The sequence below is a fragment of the Piliocolobus tephrosceles genome, chromosome 9, assembly GCF_002776525.5.
Source record: "Piliocolobus tephrosceles isolate RC106 chromosome 9, ASM277652v3, whole genome shotgun sequence".
NCBI lineage: Eukaryota > Metazoa > Chordata > Mammalia > Primates > Cercopithecidae > Piliocolobus > Piliocolobus tephrosceles.
Window position 1 is genome coordinate 109,046,889 of NC_045442.1, and position 24,171 is coordinate 109,071,059.

Here is a 24,171-nt window from a genome sequence, read left to right on the forward strand (position 1 = left end):
GGCGCGGGCTGCGGGGCGTCCCCGCCCGCCTCCGCGCCCGCGCGCGGGTCCCGCGCCCCCAGCAGCCGCCTGCCGCCTCCCACCGTTTCGGTCCAGCCTTTCCTTGTCCAGCGCAGGCCGCGGGATCTGCCGAGCCTTGGCTAGAAGGGCGGCCTCGGGCGCTTTGTGGACGCGCCGGGCGCTTTCTCCTTGGCTCGGCGCTTACCTCGGACGGTCACCAGCTCGGTTCCCTGAGAGATCCCGGAGAGACGGCGGACGGTGTCGGGATCCCGGCCCCCGCCTCCCGCAAACGGCGCCCTCCACGCTCCTTGCTCTGCGCGAATCCTGCGGGGAGCTCCGGTCTCAGGCAACTGGATATTGTTTGTTTTTGTGGTTTTTTGTTTGTTTTGTTTTTTAGCTCACCAACTTCACGTCGCAGCACTGCCCTTTTATGAGACTGTAAGACGTCTAATTATGTGATTCTTGCTTATTTTTACTTTTTCTTTATCATTTCTGGAATACGGCAGTAGAGTCCTTCGTGCATGGGGGGTGTGTACACATGCACACATACACAGAGTTCCTGTATGCACTGCACTCCAGCAATCGGATTATGAACAGATTTGACAAGATTATTAACAATTTTATGTGCCGCTGCAAATAAATGCCAACTGCCATACACATTTTGTGCTACTCTACTCACTACATCTGTGTGTCCAGTTTTAGTTGCTGTATAGAATCTGCATAAATGTGTTTTTATTAAACAGCTACCTTAGTAAAGTACAGTTAGGAATGGCAAGATCTTTATTAGAAGTGAATTACTGTTTAGGATGCTCATACCTTTAAAGATTCGAATACTGTATAAAGTTTAACTTCCTCTCTATTTCTACGAAGTTGGTTTAGAGAACAAGAATGATTCTTTAAAAAACCCGTGAAGCAAAGTAGATTAGGCATTTTTAATCAAAAGAACTTGAAAAGTTAAAAAATACAAGTTCTTGAAGGGTGGAGGGAAGGGATGCGGAACAACAAAGATGTTTTAGTCTTCAGGAGCGGTTATTTGCTACATTAGACCCAAAGTGAAACATTCTTTTATTTTTCTAACTTAGATGTCTATTTTAAAAATGTTTGATGGATACAGTCGCCATTTATCTTGGCACCGATACATAAAGAGTACCTCATTTCACAACAGGATGCAAATGGAGTAACAGCATCAGTAACAAATTGAGTAACTCTACTCAGCCCTCCTTTGAAAGCTTTAAAAGGCACGTGCAGTGGCTGTTCACTCGGTGAGAATATAGTAGCAGTGAAGGATTTAAAAGTCTCCCTAGAGTCTTTATGAAACAAACACCTATTAATCATGTTCATCTTTTCTTCCCATCACTCATCTTCTTCCTAATTTGTTTCTCATCAGTAGTAAAATGTCAGCTGAAAAACTTCATGATATCTGATTACATAGAGAATAAATAGGACAGAGTTGTGTAAATGTTCAACAAAAATATTAACATTCAAGCTTATTACGTTTATAACACATGTATTTTATGGCCTAGTGTAACACTGATTATTAATACTCTAAATAATTTGAGTTGATAACTCTTAATACTCAATTTAGTGTCAAAAAAGAGTATTAATCATGGGGATGGATTTTAAAGTATTATTTTAAAAGAGAAAAATAAACACAAGTGGTTGTGAATTTGTGGGCATAAAAGTTAGGAAATTCACAAGGATTGTTTCCATAATAGCTGCCATGTTACTCTGTTGCCCATGTATGAGTACTTTCTCTTAGGATGTTTTGTCCTCTTAGGCCTAAGTATATTCATGTGTTAGGCCTAAGTGATGGGCACGTTTTAAGCTCACACAAAAATTTTCACCATAGTGTGTTCTAGTGCTAGAAAAACTGAATTTTCCTACTACAGTTATATTTATTTAAACTTCCTTTGAAGGAGGCATAGGATTGAGTGTTTCAAACATGTGTGTCTTTGACAAACCATTGAAATACATGGAAGTATGATTATCAAAAGGCATGACTACCCAGATGTAGACTCTCTTGATTGCAGCCATAAAAATCAATGCGTTTTATATTAGAAAAACTACATATGAATATATTCTGAAAATATGAAAAATACTGTTTAAAATTTTGCTTTACTCACTGAAAACAGCATTGGAACTTTGACTAAACTGCAGGCTCAAAGCCAGTAAATTAAATTTGGCCCCGAAAAGTTATTTAAAAGAACAATTATGTGCAACTGAAAATAACAAAATACAGATGTAGCCATCTTCACATGAACAATATATCTTGCCTTCTAAACTGCAAATATTAGGTAGACAATGCTGATAAATTTATTTTTCTTTTTGAGAATCTAGAAACCATTTGAAGAACTAGAAGTTACCCTTTTAAACAATGTTTTAAAGTTTCAAGTACATTGTATCCTTTGAACTGGTTAATTTTTTTAGAAACAAACTTAATATTGGCCCCTTTATTGTGATTACAATTAAATAGGCTAGGGCTTTTGCAGGATCTATGTGGTCACCTTTTCCCACAGGCCTCATTGCTGCATTTGTTAGTGTTATGAATTTAAATATTTTCTTTTTTAGATTGTATAAGTACTTTTTTGCTCTTGTGCAAAGAACGCTGAAGGAAGATACTCCTTTAGATTGAAGAGTTCATGGAACTCCATGGGGAGAAAAAAATTTTTAATAAGTTTAAGTGCCATTGAGACAAAGACTAGTTTTAACTGGCTTATATATTTATTATATATTCTAGTGGAGATCTGTTTTATCTGTTTTATTCTCTGTAGCTTGCTCATATGCTACAGAGAAGAAAGTTTAAAACGCTTTTAAAACTACATATAAATAAGAAACCATTCTCTCTGTGTTCCCTAACACCAGTGCTTTGATGGTTACTTTAACTTTGAGATATTTGTTAATGATATATATAGGCTTTACTGTTATAAAGCTATTTTAACCATAAATGGACAGTTGGAAGGTGTATTTAACTGAGTTATATATGACACTTGAGAATATAAGTCAAAAACTGTTTCAGTGAAGTTTATAAAACCTATCTATATTCTTTTATTAAATAACTTGGCAAGGCACAGATTGTGACTTGGAATTTGGTCAAGTTTTTGCACATTCATGATCACAGAGTTGAGTGGTCTCAAATTGCATTTTATATCACACTGTCAAACACCAAATTGAGTATTCAGAGGGGACAGCAAAGCTTTTATTTTCAATTTAAACATGAAATCCAATCCCTAATTATTTCTAAACGGTCATTGCTGCAATAATTTATAGGGACAAGTATAACCTTTTCTCACATTGTATAGCTTAATTTGCATATGTGGATTTTAAAATGTGTGAGGGAAATGAAATACTAATTACATTAAATAAACTGGAACCACAGGGATTAAAATTAATGATATAATGTTCTCTAAATCAGTTAGCTAATGTATGCTTATGGTTTTGCACAAGTGTTTTGTATTTTTCCCCTAAAACTTTTTTGAATACATTTATATTAAGTAGTAAATAGTACAATTTCTATTTAATATTGTCATCATTTAGTACCATTTTATTTTATTTATTTATTTTTTATTTATTTTAGTAGAGACAGGGTTTTGCCATATTGGCCAGGCTGCTCTCGAACTCCTGACCTCAGGTGATCTGCCCGCCTCTGCCTCCCAAAGTGCTGGGATTACAGGCGTGAGCCACAGCGTCCGGCCGGTAACATTTTAAATATTTCATTTTCGTAAGTTGTATCTGGGAAATATAAAACGTAAAATTTCAAAATATAAGAAAAATTATATATTTTAAATCTAAGTTTTAAAAGGTCAAATTATCATGCTACTAAGAAATTGAGTTGATTATATAAGATCTCACAACATTTCCTGAAATTTTTCCTTTTTTTTTTTTTTTTTTTTTTTTGAGACAGAGTCTTACTCTATCGCCCCAGCTGGAGTGCAATGGCATAATCTCAGCTCATGCAACCTTTGTCTCCTGGGTTCAAGCAATTCTCATGCCTCAGCCTCTCAAGTAGTTGGGATTACAGGTGTATGCAACCACACCCAGCTAATTTTTGTATTTTCAGTAGAAACAGGATTTTGCCATGTTGGCCAGGCTGGTCTCAAACTCCTAACCTCAAGTAATCCGCCCACCTTGGCCTAGAAAACCATAATTTTGTTAAACTTTGCAAATAAGAAATTCTATAGTCAAAATGTTGGGAAAGAAAATAGTATTTAATTTCTAAAGTGAAATTTGGGAGCTGTCATCAGTGTTGTCATGCCATGATTTTGTTAGCTACTTGAGTGAGTATAAGATAATGGCAAAATTATAGGAGCAGACCTAAGAATGAAATTATACTTTTTTTGTTGTTGTTGTTGTTGAGGTGGAGTCTCGCTCTGTCACCCGGGCTGGAGTACTGTGGCCGGATCTCAGCTCACTGCAAGCTCCGCCTCCCGGGTTCGCGCCATTCTCCTGCCTCAGCCTCCCCAGTAGCTGGGACTACAGGTGCCCGCCACCTCGCCTGGCTAGTTTTTTGTATTTTTTTAGTAGAGACGGGGTTTCACCGTGTGTTAGCCAGGATGGTCTCGATCTCCTGACCTCGTGATCTGCCCGTCTCCGCCTCCCAAAGTGCTGGGATTACAGGCTTGAGCCACCGCGCCCGGCCGAAATTATACTTTAAATATCAGATCTTTGTATCTAACCCTCCATAGTTTTAAAAGGATTTTGTGCATATTGGAAAAGTCATGTCTACTCTTTAGGACTTCAGGGTAGCATGTTGAAATGTACTTTAGGAAGTTTGATCCCTTATTTTTAAGCAAAGCAGTTAATGTCACATGGGGAATATCTGAGTTGTAAAGACCAAAATTATGAAGTCTTCATCTAAGAAGAAATGAGAAATTGATTTGTAAAAAAGAAATGAAAATAAACAAATATAATTTGGCAAAAGATGAAGGCAGATTTTAAGTTAAAGGTAAGGAAGTTAGGAAGAAATGATAGAAAGCAATCATACTCCATGCAACATTTAATGAGAAAAGAACAGGTTGTATTATGTGTCTGAGAATTTTTCTGCACAGACAAAAAATAATTTTCCTTTAAATTCAGTAAGTGATTTAAATGATTCACTTATCTTTTGTGTGGATTATAAAAAGCAGGTTCAATTCTTAAATCACATAATTTCTATCTTCACCAGTTAATTTATATGAAAATTAGCAACTGGCCAATCATCTAATAAATTCCATCAAATAGACACCATTTAGATAATAAGCACAGTTACCTCCTCATCAGCAAGTTGATTCTTTTTTTCTCTACCAAAATTATAAACATCACCACTTCAGTTTTCTAATATCATTGATCTGGTATCAGCCAGGATGACCCATGGCTTAGCTATAGGAGGGTAAAGTGAAGAAGAGACATGAAACAAGTTGACACTGATGAATATATCTAATTCTTCCATGTGTACACAGACTGTCCTTTAAATTGTTTTATATTTTTAAAAAGAGAGAGGGAGGGAAGGAAGGGAGAAAGAGAGGGGAAAGAGGAAGAGGAAGGAAGAGAGAAAGGACCTGAGAAGTGTCACAGAAAGCTTATTTAGTGTTTATTTTCTTTGACACAATCCAAGATTCTTTTAGCTACAATGAATTCAACTAAGCTTCATAGTAAGGCTTGAAAAAGACTGAAAGATCATCTGTTATGTCCAGAATCTAATCAGTTTCAAGATGTCCTACGTTTAGACTACAACAGCAGAGAATGTCTAACAGAGTCTCTTCCTTTTTTAGGTCTGAATTTGGAATCTCTGTGTTTTTTCATACCTTAGAAATTGCAGTTTTGGTTGGTTTCATGAATTCCAGCAAAAAATGGAACAAATGGGCCTATGCTGTGGGATATTATTGTTGAAAGCCAGTAACTTTTTAAAGTTTGTATTTTGAGAACATGCTTTTTACATGTTAAAATGTGTACAAATAATTATCTTTTGTTTAAGGAACTATAATTTTACAAAGAAAAATGAAAACAAAAATAAAAGTTTTTGTAGATTAAAACTCAGGTAACTGTATACTTGCTTATAAACTAAAAAATGTAACTATATTCACTTGTCAAATGAAGCATTTTAGGATGGAAGTTATGTGTATAAGAAGGGATGATTTGCATTAAATACATTATAAACAGTTAAGGAGACGAAACAGCTAAAGTACTTTTAACTCATTTAAAGTAAGCATTTAAACCAAAATTAATATTTCAAAAGAGCTTACATGGCAATGAAAACCTAGATAAGAGTTTTAATATTTTTAATTGTGTACAATATTTAAAATAATACTGGTTAAGAATTTAACATTTTTATTATGGTTATTATATTCAATAGAATACTTATTTTATCCCCCTTTTCAAATTAAATATAGACTTGAAGCCATTTTATGGATAAGTCAGTCTGAAAACTACATTTTGAAAAATCCTAGTAGAATAATTGTGTTCAACTTTTTCACATTTGTTACATAGCTAGAACTATTCAGAAAATACTTTGAATTGTTTATACATAGCTGATTTTTACACCATGGTGAATGTTTAGAAAGTAATTTTACAGAGTTTTGAGAAAACAAGCACCTAAAAAAATAGATTAAACTTTTCCACTGTGTTTCTTCCCATATACTCAGATTTTTTTTCCTGAACTTTGGTTTCATTATTTTATTAAGCTTAAAACATAAATGTTTTTCTCTCTCAAATGTTATTTTCAAAATTAATTTTCTTTGTGTAAGCATTTTAATCTATATTTTATGAAAGGGGGTGGGGAGGCAAGTTTTATAAAATCTTTTTAATGTAACAAAACACCAAGAAAATAATGACTAGCAACAGGTGAAAGGGAGAATTGTGTTTATATAGTCAGTTTAGTCCATGTAATGAGAAACTTGGACCTGAATTACTGGCGTAATTACTCAACTTTCTTTTCTTTTTTTCTTTTTTCTTTTCTTTTTTTTAATACTAACAGAAATAGGACGGATCATTTAGAGCAGCAGTATTCTAAATCAAAACTAATCTGATAATTGACAACTTTTATTTGACTTTTAGTGCTCTATAAATTACGACCAAAAACTGAGGAGAAATTTGGTAAAGAATAACAATGTAGATGGAAATATGTGAGTAAACAAGGCCCTAAGAAAACTGAATTTTCAAATGGTTTTCTTAAAATTTGAAAATGACAGAAAATTTAAAATTAGGCCTAACTATAATATATAGGTGAGTAGTTGATAGAACTATAAGAAAACTTTTATTGTTGCTAAACAATAATTTAATTAGAATGTTTATGAATTGAAATAAAAAATAGTTTTATAAGACCAAAAGTATCAATAAAGACATACATATTTTGTTTTATAAGTTTCAATAGCAATATACATTGTTCTTTATGAAGAACTTTCAACAGTGTATACTGGAAATGTTGGAAAATAATTGATTTTGCACTTGTCAATTATAATAGAAGGAAAATAATATTCTTACATATATGTTTTTATATACTTTTGAAAGTTGCCTTAAATTATTTTTGTAACAAGGTGAACATAAATAAAAATATAAAATACAGATGTTTAGAAGTCAGTTTAACCAATGATTAAAGTGCTTTTAGAAACCTAAAAGAGCATTTGCAAAAGAATACTTTCAAATTAATTTTAACTTCATTTTGGTTTTATTCTGTTTCTAAAAGTTGCTATGATCAATATTTGTTTGTAGAAACTGTGACATCCATGATGACAAATGTTCAAACTGAGTCATAATGATAGTCTGTTATATTAAAATCAAGAGTCACTACAGGAGAGTAGTCATTTTGCAAACATCCTGTCGTGTTAACAGGAGTTGGAGGAAAGCATATGTCATAAAGTAACAGACTTAAATCCTTAGCTAAGTAAGCTTTAAGTATCTGTCCATTGCCATAAATAGTATAAAGACAATCTAATTGTGTTTGCATAAGCTTTTTCTCTTAGCTTCCTTTTATGGTATTAAAGTTAAAGAAAAGTATAAAGATAAAAACTTGGCTAGATTTAAACATATTCAATGTGATTCCTAACATAGTTTAAAAAAAAAAAAAAACCTTTACATAGAACTGTCATCAGATTCTCAGGCATAGTTACATGTTAGCCAAAAATTTTAAATCATTCCAACTAAATATAATAATAGGAGAGTAGCCAGTACTGAGTATTATAAGAATATTGCACCATTCTTTGAATAAAAATAGTCATTATTCTTTTTTCTTTAAGATATCTCAATAATTATATGAATGATAATTTTGGAAAATATAAGGGGTTAAGTGGCAAGTTGAAGTATCAGCATTTATCTTTCGTTTCAAGTGGAATATCAGTTTTTCTAAAAACATACTCATTTATAACAAGATTTATTGAAAAGAAATATCAAAAAACTTTTTGGGGGAGCATTTATCCAGTAATGTACTCAATTTTATTTAATAGGGAGATTTTAATAACTTTGCTTAACAAGCTGTTTTTTATCTTAATAACTGGAAGGATTACTATAAAGTTATATAAATAAGTTATAATACCTTCTGAAAGTATACTGAAGTTGATAAGATTTTTAATATGGGTTATTAAAAAAAGCACCATAGGTTGTAAGTTCTTTACTTTTTTACTTTGCTATTCTTATAAAGAGTCCTTTATTAGACAAGTACCTGGTACATAATAGATAGTCAAGAATATTTGTTCAATGAATGAAGGCAGTATAGTGCATGGAGTAGAGGAAATGAGGCTCATGCCCACATCCCACTTGCTTACAGTTCTATGACCTTGGACTAAAGACTTATTTGCTCTAAGTCTAATTTTCCTAAAGTGTACAGTGGAAATAATAATGGCATCTCTTTCGCATGGCTCTTGAAAAGTATTAAGACCTAAGGCACATGCACCATTATTGGTATTTATTTGGTAATTATAACCAAATTGTGTAATTCTATAATTGTGAGTTTTTACTGGCGCAGGTGTGCATGTGACCATTTGAGGACCCTAAGCACATAAGCCCCTATTTAGAAAATGAAAATGAAAACCTTCTGGGGGCTGCCTGGCACTTCTTCACTATTAGGAACTGTAAAGTGAACCTTACAGAGCTCTTATAATAACAGCAGTCATATGATGCCCTCAAAGGCCTTGATGACAGTAATTCTCTTATCCTCTCACCTCCTGATCCCCCAGGAATCTTAGAGTCCACCAGTGTTCGTTATGGTCAGCCTACTTGTAAACATCCCTCTCTTTAGAAGATGTAGTGGGCCATTCCATTCCCTCTCTTTTCACTGGTTCTTCCTCCAGTTTTTCTTGAATCATTTCCTTTGGTAAGCAGCTGTTTAGAAAATCTCAGGGAACAAAATCAAGATGTCTTTGTATTTTTCTCTGGGACATCCTTTGTCTGGGTTCAGGAGTTGCTGTCTCACACTGTAGTCTGAGTGATTCATAACTTGTGGTACTTTTGACTCTGCTTGAAACATCTATCTACAAAGAGCCCAGAGTCCATAAGGCATTGATAAGATTGGCCAAATTAAAAAAAAAAAAAAACAGTAAGAACCCTCATTTATCATGGAATGGAGAACACATGATTTGGAATGTAGAGGTTTAAACTCTACAACTCCAAAATGTTGAACAGTTCAATGAGTTCTGGCAAAGGTATGCAGTCGTGTAACCGCGCTACACTCAAGATGTAGAGTGTCACCATAATCCCAGCAAATTTCCCTGTTCCCATGTTCCTATTTGCAGTGATTATACTTGCCCCACCCCTGACCCCAGGAGACTACTGATCTACTTCATCTCACCGTAGTTTTGCCTTTTCCGGAACATGATGCAAATAGATTCATGCAGTATGTAGTTTTTTGTGTCTGTTTTATTTTTGTTTTTTTTTTTTTTTGAGACAGAGTTTCGCTCTTGTTGCCTAGGCTGGAGTGCAATGGCGTGATCTTGGCTCATGGCAACCTCCGCCTCCCGGGTTCAAGCGATTCTCCTGCCTCAGCCTCCCGAGTAGCTGGGGTTACAGGTATGTGCCACCACACCTGGATAATTTTGTTTATTTAGTAGAGATGGGGTTTCTCCATGTGGGTCAGGCTGGTCTCAAACTCCCAACCTCAGGCAATCCGCCCACCCCGGCCTCCCAAAGCCACCACGCTGGGGTGGATTTTTACATAGCATAACATTTTTGAGATTCTCCCTGTTGGTATATCAGCAATTCATTTCTTCTTATTGCTGAATAGTATTCCATTGTAGGGACATACCAGTTTGTTTTTCCATTCACCAGTTGATGGACATGTGGATTGTTTCCAGCTTTTTGGCAATTATGAATAAAGCCTCTATAAAGATTTGTGTGCTAGTTTTGTTTAGACATAATGTTTTTATTTCTCTTAAATAAATTCCAAAGTGTGGGATTGCTGGGTTATATGATGTGTACATGTTTAACTTTACAAGAAGCTGCCAAACTATTTTCCACAGTAGCTACATTGTATATATTCCCACCAGTATTGTATGGGACTTTCAGTTGCTTCACATCCTCTTTCGTATATGGTATTATAAGTTACTTTTATTTTAGACATTTTGATAGGTATATATAGTTTGTTATTGTGGTTTTAATTTGCATTCCCCTAATGACTAATATGTTGAGCATCTTTTTATGTGCCTATTTCTCATCCAAACATCTTCACCAATTAAGTGTCTATTCAAATATTTTGTCCAGTTTTTAATAGGGTTGTTTTCTTATTATTGAGTTCTGAGAGTCCTTTATGTATTCTAGAGACTTGTCCTTTATCAGATATGTATTTGCAAATATTTTTGTAGATATTTCATGGATTGTCTTTTCATTTGAGTGTCACTCAAAGAGCAGAAATTTTAAGTCCAACTTTTTTTTTTAAATGAATCATGCTTTTGGTATTGTATTTAAGAATATCGTTCCCTAACCAATCTCACAAAGATTTTCTCCTATGTTTTCTTCTAGAAGTTTTATATTTTACACTTTAGATTTATTTTGAGTCAATTTGTATGTATGGTGTGAAATATGAATTAAGTTCTGTGTGTTATTCTGTGTGTTTGCATATGGATGTTCAATTATTTTGCCCTATTTTTTGAAAAGACTATATGATCTCCACAGAATTACCTTTGTACTTTTTGCAAATTTCAACTGACCATATGTTGCGGGTCTATTTCTGAATCTTCTATTCTGTTTCATTTATCTATTCATCAACCCTTTTGCCAATACCACGTAGTGTTGATTATGGTAGATTTATAGTAAGTCTTAAAATTAGATAATGTGAATCTTCTTTGTACTTTTTTTTCAAAGTTGTATTGGCAATTCCATTTTGTTTGCTTTTCCACATATATTTTAGAATCATCTTGTTGATTTTTTGTGTGTGTATGTGATGGTCTCACTCTGTCACCCAGACTGGCTCACCACAACCTCTGCCTCCTAGGCTCAAGCGATTCTCCTGCCTCAGCCTCTCGAGTAGCTTGGATTACAGGTGTGTGCCACTACTGCCTGGCTAATTTTTATATTTTCAGTATAGATGTGGTTTCACTATGTTGGTCAGGCTGATCTTGAACTCCTGACCTCAAATGATCCACCTGCCTCAGCCTACCAAAGTGCCAGTATTATAGCCGTGAGCCACTGTGCCTGGCACCATCTTGTTGATTTCTACCAAAAAAAAAAAAAAAAAAAAAAAAAAAAAAAAGCCTACTGGGATTTTGATTGGAATCACATTTAATCTATAAATCATTTTGGAGGTGAAATGACAACAATATTGAGTCTTCCAATATGTAAACATGGTATATTTCCACTTTTATTTACATCTTTGGTTTCTCTCTTCAATGTTTTATAATTGAGCATGCAAATTTCATATTTTGTTAGATGTATACCTAAATATTTTACACTTTTGGTGCCATTTGAAATGATACTTTAAAATGTTTCATTTTAAAATTTCTTCATTACAAGTATTCCAAATATAATTGATTTTGTATGTTGTATATCCTATGACCTCACTAAAACTACTTCTTAGTTCCAGTAGCTTTTTTATAGCCTCTCTGGGAATTTCTTCTGTGAATAGAGATAGTTTTATTTAATATTTTTTCCTTTTCAATCTGCATATCTTTGATTTATTTTTCATGCCTTATTGCACTGGCTATGGCTTCCAGTACGATGTTGAATAGGAAGGTGAAAGTGTCATCCTTGCCTTGTTTCTCATCTTTAGGGAAAGCATTTGGTCTTTGAGCATTAAGTATGATGTTAGTTGTAGGTTTTTCATAAGTGCCTTTTCTTAGGTTGAGCAACATTGTATAAGGAATATAACAAATATATTCCTTATATTTCTGGTTTGCTGGTAGTGGTTTTTAAAATGATGAGTAAGTGTTGAATTTCGTCAAAGCCCTATTCTTTATCTATTGAGATGATCATACATCTGTTGATATGGTGCATTACTTTGATTGCTTTTAAAATTTTGAAACTAACTTACATTCCCAGGATAAAGCTCACTTGGTCTTGGTGTTTTATTCTTTTCATATATAGCTGGATGTGATTTGCATATATATATATATGTAAAAACAAGGTTTCACCATGTTGCCCAGGCTGGTCTTGGAACTCCTGGGATCAAGCAATATGCCTACCTCAGCCTCCTAAAGTGCTGGGATTACAGGCGTGAGTCACTGTGCCCAGCCTTGATTTGCTAAAATTTTGTTGCAGTTTTGTGTGTGTGTGTTCATGAGGCAAATTGGTCTATCACTTTCTTTTCTTCTCATGCCTTTGTCTGCTTTTGGTTTCAGGGTAATGCTGACCTCTCTTCTCTTTTATTTCTGGAAGAGTTTGTGCACAATTGGTATTATTTTTTCTATAAATATTTAGTAGAATTCACCAGCAAGGTCATCTGAGCCTGCAGTTTTCTTTGTTACAAGGTCTTAGACTATGAATTTATTTTTGAAGTGAATATAGTACAATTCAGGTCATCTATTTTTTTTCTTGAGAGAACTGCCACTTGTCTTCATTTCTTTGACGGTGTCATTCAAAGAGCGAAAGATTTTACACTAGTCATAGTACTTAATACAATAGACAATAGCAAACAATTGTAAGTTCTTAAGCAGCACAGTACAGTGAAACAGTAGTGTTCAGGAAGATGAGTAGGATTTAGACAGGATCAAAGAAGGAGACTGGAGTTAAGGAGACTGTCTAGCAGATAGGGGTTAGGGCAGAGGTGAAGGTAGCAAAAAGGAGGAAAGTGAACACTTGGAAGTCACTTTAAAGAAAGAATTGACAGGACTCAGTAACTGTCTGGAAGTAGGGACACTCAAGAATGAACCTAAGATTTTTTGTGGAGAGACTGGAAGAATGGCAAAACTGCAGACATAGCTGGCTAGATGGAAAAGGTAGCCATTGTACAGGGCTGGGTCATGCTTCCTCTTGGGATATGTTGAGTGTTAAGTGAGTTGCTATGGGAATTTCTGGTGAAAATAGCATTAGAAGGGATGACAGTAAAAGAGATTCCTGAATTAGCAAGGCCAGGGTGCCCCAGAAGGAAAAGAGAATCAGGTAGGATTTCTATATGAGATACAGCATGCCTAATTAAATTAAAATTTCCAATGAAAAATGAATGATTTTAAATAAGAATGTTCTAAATATTGCACTTGACATACTTATATTAAAAATTAATTCATTGTTTATCTTACATTCCAACTTCATTGAGCATCCTATATTTTTATTGCTAATCCTGGCAACTCTAGGATCTGAGAACTGTGATTTCCTTGTGGAATTCATCTCAGGAACCACAAAGAAAGACAAAACATCATAAGAAGAAATCACAAAAGTTGCAGAGGAATTTAAAAATACCAGTCAGTGTAGGTTGAGGACCAGGCTGTTGATGACAGAAGAACACTAATACTATCCAAATCATAGGCCTATTTTCAAGTTTGGGTCCATAAATACAAATGTTAGCCACATTTGAGTTTCTCTCTGAATAATATTAAAAATCACTTATGACCTAAGGAAATGACAGACTAAACATTATTAAAACATATTTCAAGAAAATTAGATATTATTATTTTAGTTCAGTTTATTAGAGACAGGGTCTAGCTCTGTCACCCAGACTGGAGTGCAATGGCACCATCATGGCTCACTGCAGCTTCAAACTCCTGGGCTCAGGTGATCCTCCCACCTCATCCTTCCAAATAGCTGGGACTACAGGCACATGCTACCATATTTGGCTCCTTTTCAAAAATTTTTATAGAGAGGGGGTCATGCTATATTGGCCGGGCTGATCTCAAACTCCTGGCCTCAAGTGAGCCTCCTGTCTTGGCCTCCCAGAATACTAGGATTACAGATGTAAGCCATTATACCTGGCCTAATTTATTTTAAAAATAGCAAATTATAATAATAATCTTATCAAGGGGGTAATTAGAAAAATTATAAAACTAGCATTAAATGCTTTAAATTAATTTGAGATAAATAATTAAATTAATTGAGATAAATAATACACTATATACTAGGGAGCTATGCCTTAAGATATGCATCCTCTCAGCAACTCTCTGGGCATAAACACTAATATGCCTTTTTCACAAATGAGAAAACTGAGGCTAAGAGACTTTTGTTCTCTTACTTCAAGTAACAGAGTGTGGTGGCTTCATATTGGGGCAGCTTAGCTAAACTGGAACTATGTTTCCCGGAATTCCCTGAACTTGTATGGCTCATGTTTAGAGTTGGCCACAAGAGCTTTCTGTGCATGATTTGGAATGCAGAAGCGAAGCAGCAGCCATTGCACGCAGAGCAATGTTGCTGATCTCCTGGCTCGCTTTATTGGCATGAGGCAGCAGCTGCAGTCACAGGTCCCTTCGCTCCCACCGGTCTTCGTCAGGTGCTCTCAATCCTCGGCCAGGTTAGATGCAATGAGAGACAGTACAAAGCCACCATCCTGTGTTACTGCAAGCAAGTGTTCTGGCTTTCCACCACTTTGTGTCCAGCTTTCCTTGCCAACAGCCTGCCCTGCTTGTCATTTTCAGTGGCTTTGGGCCCTCCAGCAGAGGCAACATTAAGCCCCATATAGGCTCCAATCCATGCTCCCAGATTAGTGCTTTATCTGCTCCTCCAACTATCCCCTCCTTTGCAGACCTTTATTATCATATCTCCCACAGTTGCACAAATCTAATCCCTATGATGAATCCTTTACTCCATATTACTCCTAAGAGTTCTGCTTCCTGGATTGAACCATTGACTGATAACCAGAGCAAGCAAATTGCTGAGCAGCTTCCCAAGCCCGGGTCTGTCTGGTTCCAAGGCTTATATCAGTCTTCCTCTTATATTGAAGAAAAACAATTAAGATTTATGCTTTTATGGCCCAGCGAGGTGGCTCACACCTGTAATCCCAGCACTTTGAGAGGCTGATGCTGGAGGATCCCTAGACCCCAGGAGTTCAAGACTGGGCAACACAAGGAGACCCCGTCTCTACAAAAAAACAAAAAATTAGCTGGCTGTGTTGGCATGCGCCTGTAGTCCCAGGTACTTGGGAGGCTGAGGTTGAAGGATGGCTTGAGTCCAGGAGGCTGAGACTGCAGTGAGCGTGCCACTGTATTCGAGCCAGTGATAGAGTGAGACCCAGTCTCAAAAAAAAAAAAAAAAAAATAATAATAATAATAATAATAATATATATATATATATATATACACACACACACACACACACACACTGTGATATTTGGATAACATTTATTATCAAGCTTGGCTTATTGTTATAAATGATATAATTGCTTAGTTATCTTGCTGAAATTGGTGGGTTTCATAGCAGTTTGAAGCTCGTTCATGTTTCCCAATACATGCTGTTTTGAACTTCAGCCATTGTGTATATGTTATCTCTCATACTGAATAATAAAGTTCTTCGAAAACAAAACAAAACTTTTGAGATTTGTTCTCCAACAACTTCTGCCACAGTCTTTTGCAAATAATAGGTGTTCGATAAATATTTGTTGGCTAAGCACAGTGGCTCACACTTGTAATTCCAGCACTTTGGGAGGCTGAGTGAGGAGGATCAGTTGAGCCCAGGAGTTTGAGACCAGCCTGGGCAACACAGTGTGGGACCCTGTCTCTACAAAAAATTTAAAAATTAGCCAGGTGTAGTGGCATGCACCTGTAGTCCCAGCTACTTGGGAGGCTGAGGTGGGAGGATTGCTTGAGCCAGTGAGGTTGAGGCTGCAGCTGCAGTCAGCTGTTATCATGCCACTGCACTCTAACCTGGACAACAGAGTGACACCCTGTCTCAAAAAATAAAGTTTGTTATTTTTAATATGAGTAATCCAATTCCTCAAAAATGTGCAGAATACTCCCACATTAGAATATGAACTTACATTTAGGGGCACAAGGGATATGTCATAATATGTACAAAAGATGTTGCGGTTGTAATGTATAGACAGGTCAACAATTGTAAATAGGAATTGGACTACTGTCCAAAGGGGTGGAATGTTCTTGTTACAAGCTGAGAAGCTTTACAATGAAAGAAAATCTTGCCCTCCCTTAGTCTAAGGCATATTGTGGAGATTTTTGTCACAAATTACTGAAAAGATGCCTGTCCTGTTACAATAGAGCAGTGCATCCAGCAGTTTTCTTAGTCCTCGGAAACATACTCTGACACTTAATGAGAAAAAGATATTTTTGAAGGAGAATAGATTGCCTCAGAATCTCTGGATCAGAGAATGAGACTTTTGGGCAGTGAAACTTAACTCCCCAGGAAAAATATGTTTCCTTAAATTTTGTGCTATTTACAAGTAATGGCCATAGACGTGACACACATTTAAGTTTAACCTGTATTATTATTATTGTTATTTTTGAGACAGTGTCTCGCTCTGTCGCCCAGGCTGGAGTGCAGTGGCACGATCTCGGCTCACCACAACCTCTGCCTCCATGGTTAAAGCGATTCTCCTGCCTCAGCCTCCTGAGTAGCTGGGATTACAGGCGCCCACCACCATGCCTGGCTAATGTTTGTGTTTACTAGACAGGGTTTCACCATGTTGGCCAGGCTGGTCTTGCACTCCCCACCTCAGGTAATCCACCTGCCTCAGCCTCCCAAAGTGATGGGATTACAGGCGTGAACAACTACACCTGACCTAATCTGTATTATTAACATTTCTTCATTACTTAAAGTCCAGTCAACAAAGTAATAAATCAAGCCCTGATTTGTGTAACATTTGCTAATTTTCATGGTGCACATATTGCCACTGCAGCCAGTCTCAAGCTCACAATGTGATGGCATTGAACATGGAATTGGGAAGAGATGTACCATTAAAGATACAATAGATGTAAATAATCTTATATCCATATGTAATAGTAAAATAACTAGGAAATGATGGATTTTGAGTGTTTGCTACCTTTTAAAAATATAATTTATTTAATTGTATGTTTATATAACTTCATTTTCAGTATTACATTTAACAACTGGTTCACAGCCTTTCTGAAAATTTAGCAGTCAGCTTTTGAAAGCTGGTATAGCTGGCTCCAGCACACCACTGCTTTGGGGCTACCTAGTCAGAAAACAGCACCCCAAGTCACCCACAGCAACGCTTCAGAGAAGATAGTGTCATACCATAGCTAGACACTGACCCTGCCACTAGCATTGGCTTTGGGCACAGGACGGTACAGCTACAGCCAATGCTCTTGCTAGTTCAGGAGGCATCCACAGTTGGCATCTGTCACCAGAGCACTGTGAACCTGTGTCCTTGTGTTGCTAGCTCCCAAGACTTTGATTTGGTAGATACATCTGATGATAGCCCTCAGGGACACAGAATCTGCAAAAAACAAAGAAACAAAAGCAAAAGAAAACACAGACATTTCACACTTTCAACTTAATAGGTAGCAGACTCTGCCTCGTAATGAGAGGGATTCTCCAAATATAGAAAAAGAATTGAGATAGGGGGTGGCCAGGAGAAGAACAAGTGTCTGCCCAGTTCTGTATTTCCTCCTGTTGATTGCCTTATATCAGTATACAATCTTTCCCTGCATCTAAACTTCTAAAAATAGAAGGAAGAAAGAAGAAAAATAAGAAAGAAGCCGGGCGCCGTGGTTCAAGCCTGTAATCCCATTAATTTGGGAGGCCGAGATGGGCGGATCACGAGGTCAGGAGATCGAGACCATCCTGGCTAACACGGTGAAACCCCGTCTCTACTAAAAACTACAAAAAACTAGCCGGGCGAGGTGGCGGCGCCTGTAGTCCCAGCTACCCGGGAGGCTGAAGCAGGAGAATGGCGTGAACCTGGGAGGCGGAGCTTGTAGTGAGCTGAGATCCGGCCACAGCACTCCAGCCTGGGTGACAGAGCGAGACTCCTCCATCTCAAAACAAAAAAAAAAAAAAAGAAAAATAAGAAAGAAAGAAAAGGGAGGAGGGAGGTTTGGAGAGAGAGAAAAAGAATCTTGGAAGGAAATAAATGATTCTAACTCACATGATGAGTGAGCTCCAGTCCAATGGAAAATGTGCTCCCCTCCTTCCCAGAAACGTTCATCCAGTGTCATCATCAACTCATCCAGCTCCAAGTCAGGATCTCAGGATGCTGTGTACATCTCTTCTAGTGTCATCTCCATCCCGTCTCAATAATCTGGAATCTATGGACCAAGCTATAAAATTAATTGCTAGATTAATTTAGAGTTTATATAAAATAGTAGGAAGAAAAGAGAAATTAGTTAAAATGTATTTAAACTATATTAAAATGTAGTTAAACCTGTCTCAAGAAAAAAGAAAATAGGTTTTTGTTTGTTTTGTGTGTGTGCGTGTGTGTGTGTGTGTGTGGTCTTGCTAGGTTGCCCAGGCTAGTCTCGAACTCCTGGCCTCAGACAATCCTCCCACCTTTGCCTTCCAAAGTTCTGGGATTACCCCCTGCACCTGGCCAGTAGTTCTCATTTATATCATGAATCACCAGCCGGGATAGAAGTTATGATTTCCTCCTCTACTACACAATGCATATTCTCTTTGCCTTCACCTAGCATTTCAGCTGGTTGGGATTCTTAACCCAAATGGATAACTCTTACCGTCATTCCTGAAAGAGGGGAGCCCTTAATGGTCCTGCATATGTGGAGTTTCTATAATTTCACCACTAGCAAGATAGTATTAAGAGGTGAACTGATGGGTCTTTAAGAATTTGTGCAGCTGGGCGCAGCGGCTCACTCCTGTAATCCCAGCTCTTTGGGAGGCTCAGGCAGGTGGATCACTTGAGGTCAGGAGTTCAACACCAGCCTGGCTAACATGGCGAAACCCCCTCTCTACTAAAAATAGAAAAATTAGGGGCCGAGCGCGGTGGCTCACGCCTGTAATCCCAGCACTTTGGGAGGCCGAGACAGGCGGATCACGAGGTCAGGAGATCGAGACTATCCTGGCTAACACGGTGAAACCCTGTCTCTACCAAAGATACAAAAAATTAGCAGGGTGCCGTGGCCGGCGCCTGTAGTCCCAGCTACACAGGAGGCTGAGGCAGGAGAATGGCGTAAACCCGGGAGGCGGAGCTTGCAGTGAGCCGAGATGGCGCCACTGCACTCCAGCCTGGGCGACAGAACAAGACTACGTCTCAAAAAAAAAAAAAAAAAAAAAAGAAAAGAAAAGAAAAGAAAAATTAGCCGAGCGTGGTGGTGTACACTTGTAGTCTTAGCTACTCAGGAGGCTGAGGTGGGAGAATAGCTTAAACCTGGGAGGCGGAGGCTGCAGTGAGCTAAGATTGCACCACTGCACTCCAGCCTGGGTGACACAGCAGGATTCTGTCTCAAAAAAAGAAAAAAATTGGTGCATACTCTTTTCTTACTCTTTATTTAGTGACAATGTTACTTTTCCTTAATAGCCAGCAGTATTCACTGAAAGCAATGTAATAACTTTCTTGAACTGTTACCTGCTGCCATAAGAAACCTGAACTGGCCATGTGACACTTTCAGTTTATAATCTGGTTTACCTGTAGTAGAAGCATTCCTCCCTTGGGTACTAAGAGCCCTATGCCAGAGCCCACTGTCACAGGGATAGTCAGCAAACATTTTGCAAGTGGGTCATTAGGGATGGTAGTGGAAAGTTTCACTCTTCCTTCTACCTCTTGGTTCCAAATGCAACCCTCTAGCTGTGGGAAAATTGGTTGCTAGTTAAGAGTATTTGCTGCGTTCCAGAAGACAGGGCACCATGTATCATTAGGTGTTTAATTTGATGATTAGGTGTTAATCATTCCACCATTCTACAAGGCCCGCTACCCCTGAGTAATGTATATACAATAAGTGCATCTTATAAATGCAAGATTACTGTCTTGAATAAATTTTTGATAATATCGTCTTTTTCAAGACGTCTGTCAGCTTCACCGACTATACTGGTGAGTTAAACAGCAGCGTGAAAAGAATCTCCATTCCTGTATCCTTTAGGGATAGAGTATTGCTTTTGGGTGACTTGTTGGTATAGAGGGAGGGAAGAGGGGACATTCTAAGGACTCTGAATGTGGCCCTTCCCATCATAATAGCTCTTACTACAATAGTCAGTATGAAGATTTCTTCCATTTCTAAATTTACTTTCCATTATGCTCTTAGCCACAGAGGAACTAAACGCAGTATAATCCTACCAGGTCTAAGTGAGACAAACTCATATCAGAACTTTATTTCAAGGTGGGCATGGTGGCTCACACCTGCAATCCAGCACATTGGGAAGCTGACGTGGGCAGGTCACTTGAGGCCAGGAATTCAAGACAGCCTAAGCAACATAGTGAGACCCTGTCTCTACAAAAAACTTAAAATAAAATTAGCCAGGCATGGTAGTGCTTGCCTGTAGTCGTAGCTACTCAGGAGGCTGAGTTGGGAGGCTCACTTGAGCTTAGGGGCTGGAGACTGTAGTGAGCTATCATCTGCACTCCAACCTGGGCAACAGAGCAATATTTTTATGGTCTCTAAAAAAATAAAAATTAAAAAGCCAAACAAGCTTTATTTCACATTTTTATTTATTCAATAACTACTTTTGTGTATCAGCCACTTACAAGGCATTGTTCTAGCTACTTGAGATTCAGTAAGGAACAAAACAGACAAAAATCTCTGTCCTTATGGAGCTTGTTTTAAAAGAAAAAAAAGCAGACAACAGGCCATGTTCAGTGGCTCACACCTGTAATCTCAGCACTTTGGGAGGCTGAGGCGGGTGGATCACTTGAGGTCAGGAGTTTCAGACCAGCCTGGCCAACATGGTGAAACCTCTAAAGATACAAAAATTAGCTGGGCGTGTTGGTGTGCACCTGTAGCCCCAGCTACTTAGGAGGCCAAGATCATGCCACTGCATTCCAGCCTGGGCAACAGAGTGAGACTTCATCTTAAAAAACACAAACAAACTAACAAAACCAGACAATAAATGAAATAAGTAAATAAGTAATGTGATACACAAGAAAGAAACACATTCTGTCGTGCAAAAAATAAATCTAGGAAAGGGGATAGGGCATTCTAGATGGGGAAGTGTTTTCACTTTTAAAAAGGGTGGTCAGGGAATGCCTTATTGAGCTGGTAACATTTGAGCTAAGATGAAAGGAAGTAATGGAGTGATTCCATTCTTTCCTATAAAACACATTGCATTCAAGAATTAGATTTAAATTGGCTCTAAGCCAGTTGCCAGTAATCCCTCCAAACAAGGTATTTGCCTTTACAGTGTATATTTACCCTGATTAATGACCATGGGCACCTTTGGGAAAGCCTGGGAGAGGAATTTACGCTTTACATGCCTAGTGACCACAGATGATAATGTAGCTAAAGTACCATATAATAACAAAGTCCCATGTAGACTCTGGTTGTTTTGGCTCACCACCACCCTCTATGGAGGGCAGCAGAAACACGAACAAACCTGTGTCTATTTTTTTTTTTTTTTTTTTTTTTTGAGACGGAGTCTGGCTCTGTCGCCCAGGCTGGACTATTGCAGTGGCCGGATCTCAGCTCACTGCAAGCTCCGCCTCCTGGGTTTTTTTACGCCATTCTCCTGCCTCAGCCTCTCGAGTAGCTGGGACTACAGGCACCCGCCACCTCGCCCGGCTAGTTTTTTTTTTGTATTTTTTAGTAGAGACGGGGTTTCACCATGTTAGCCAGGATGGTCTCGATCTCCTGACCTTGTGATCCACCCATCTCGGCCTCCCAAAGTGCTGGGATTACAGGCTTGAGCCACCACACCCGGCCAACCTGTGTCTATTTTTAAGACTCCACTCATATCATGGCCCTTTTGTTATGACAATGGATGTGCAGATACATTGCAAGTAATTCAGTTATAAGGATGAGAATGTTACATTATTTCACATTGCAAGTAATTCAGTCATAGGGATGAGAATGTTACATTATTTCTGTCTTTGATTTGTAGTGGCTGAGAGCATTGGCTTTGAAATTTGGAAGACTTGGGTTTAAATTCTAGATCCGTAACCTACGTGTATGATCCTAGGCAAATGACTCAACCTCTCTAAGCCTCAGATTCCTCATCTGGAAAAATGGGGACAATAATATTTATTTCATTGTTTGATGAGGTTGTTATTGAGAATTAAATAAAATAATCTGTAAAGTGCTCAGGGTTATATATTACGAACTTAATAACCTCTGAATTTCTATTTCCTAAGTGAAACCTCATGAGGATTTGTAAAGCACTCAGTCTCGTCAGGAAGACACTTACAAATGATCATAAAATGCCTCAGCAGGTGTCTAATCTCACCCACTATAAAACTGTCATGATTAAAAAGCAACACATCGACTGCTTCAATTCTATGGAAAGTCTCAGTGTCAAATTTAGAAAATAGCAAGGCTGTTCCCTGAGCCCTCGAGTGCAGGTACTGAGTCTTGTTCCCACTGTGTCCCTACGCACTACCACACCTCATAGAGGACATGACAAAAATCAGCCACTGAAGAGGTATTTATTGAATAAATCTTTTTTTAAATTATGCTTCCAAATGCTAGAGGTATTATTTATTTATTTATTTATTTATCTATCTATCTATCTATCTATCTATCTTCAGCTTCCACAGCCTTATGCTACAACACACTTCCAATCAAAATTCCAGCAGGGTTGTTTTTCTTTTGTAGCAATGGAGAAGCTGATTCTAAAATTAATGTGGAAATGCAAAGGGTGAAGAATACCCACCACAATCTTGAAGAGCAAAATTGGAGGACTTTTACTTTCAGATGCTAGAACTTAAAACTTTGGGAGGCCAAGGGAGGCGGATCACAAGGTCAGGAGTTCAAGACCAGCCTGGCCAAGATGGTGAAACCCCGTCTCTACTAAAAATACAAAAAAAAAAAAAAAATTAGCTGGGCATGATGGCGGGTGCCTGTAATCCTAGCTACTCAGGAGGCTGAGATGGAGAATTGCTTGAACCCAGGAGGCAGAGATTGCAGTGAGCTGAGACAGCGCCATTGCACTCCAGCTGGGGCAACAGAGCGAGACTCCATCTCAAAAAAAAAAAAATCTACAATCATTAGGACAAGATGGTATTCATGCATAGACAGAAAACTTGTCATATAGAACAGAATAAAGAATCAAGAAACAGACCCATACATACATGATTACCTGGCTTATGGTAAATGTGACATAGCAGGGCAATGAGGAAAGTATTGGTGTTGAGTCAGCTTGGTATCTATATGGGAAAAAAATGTACCATAACTTTACCTCACCCCTTATACAAAAACAAGTTCTCTGTAGACTACATGTAAAAGGTACATGCGAATAGTGCTTTTTAGAGAAAAATACAGGAGAAATCTTTATGATATTGGAATAGGCAAAGATGGCCTACTTGCAACACACAGGGCTAACCAAAAATATTTTTTTTAATGATATAACAAGATATATTAAAATTAAGAACTTTGTTCATCAAAAGACACCCTTAAGATAATAAAAAGAGAAACTATAAAATGGGACAACATGGCCAGGTGTGGTGGCTCACGCCTATAATTCCAGCACTTTGGAAGGCCGAAGTGGGTGTATCACGAGATCAGGAGTTCAAGACCAGCCTGGTCAAGATGGTGAAACCCCCTCTCTACTAAAAATACAAAAATTAGCTGGGCATGGTGGCAGGTACCTGTAATCCCAGCTACTCGGGAGGCTGAGGCAAGAGCATCACTTGAACCCGGAAGGCGGAGGTTGCAGTGGGCCGAGATCGCACCACGGCACTCCAGCCTGGGTGACAGAGTAAGACTCCGTCTAAAAAAAAAAAAAAAAAAAGAGAGAATATATAATAATACGTATATCTGAAAAGCACTCATCCAGAATATGTAA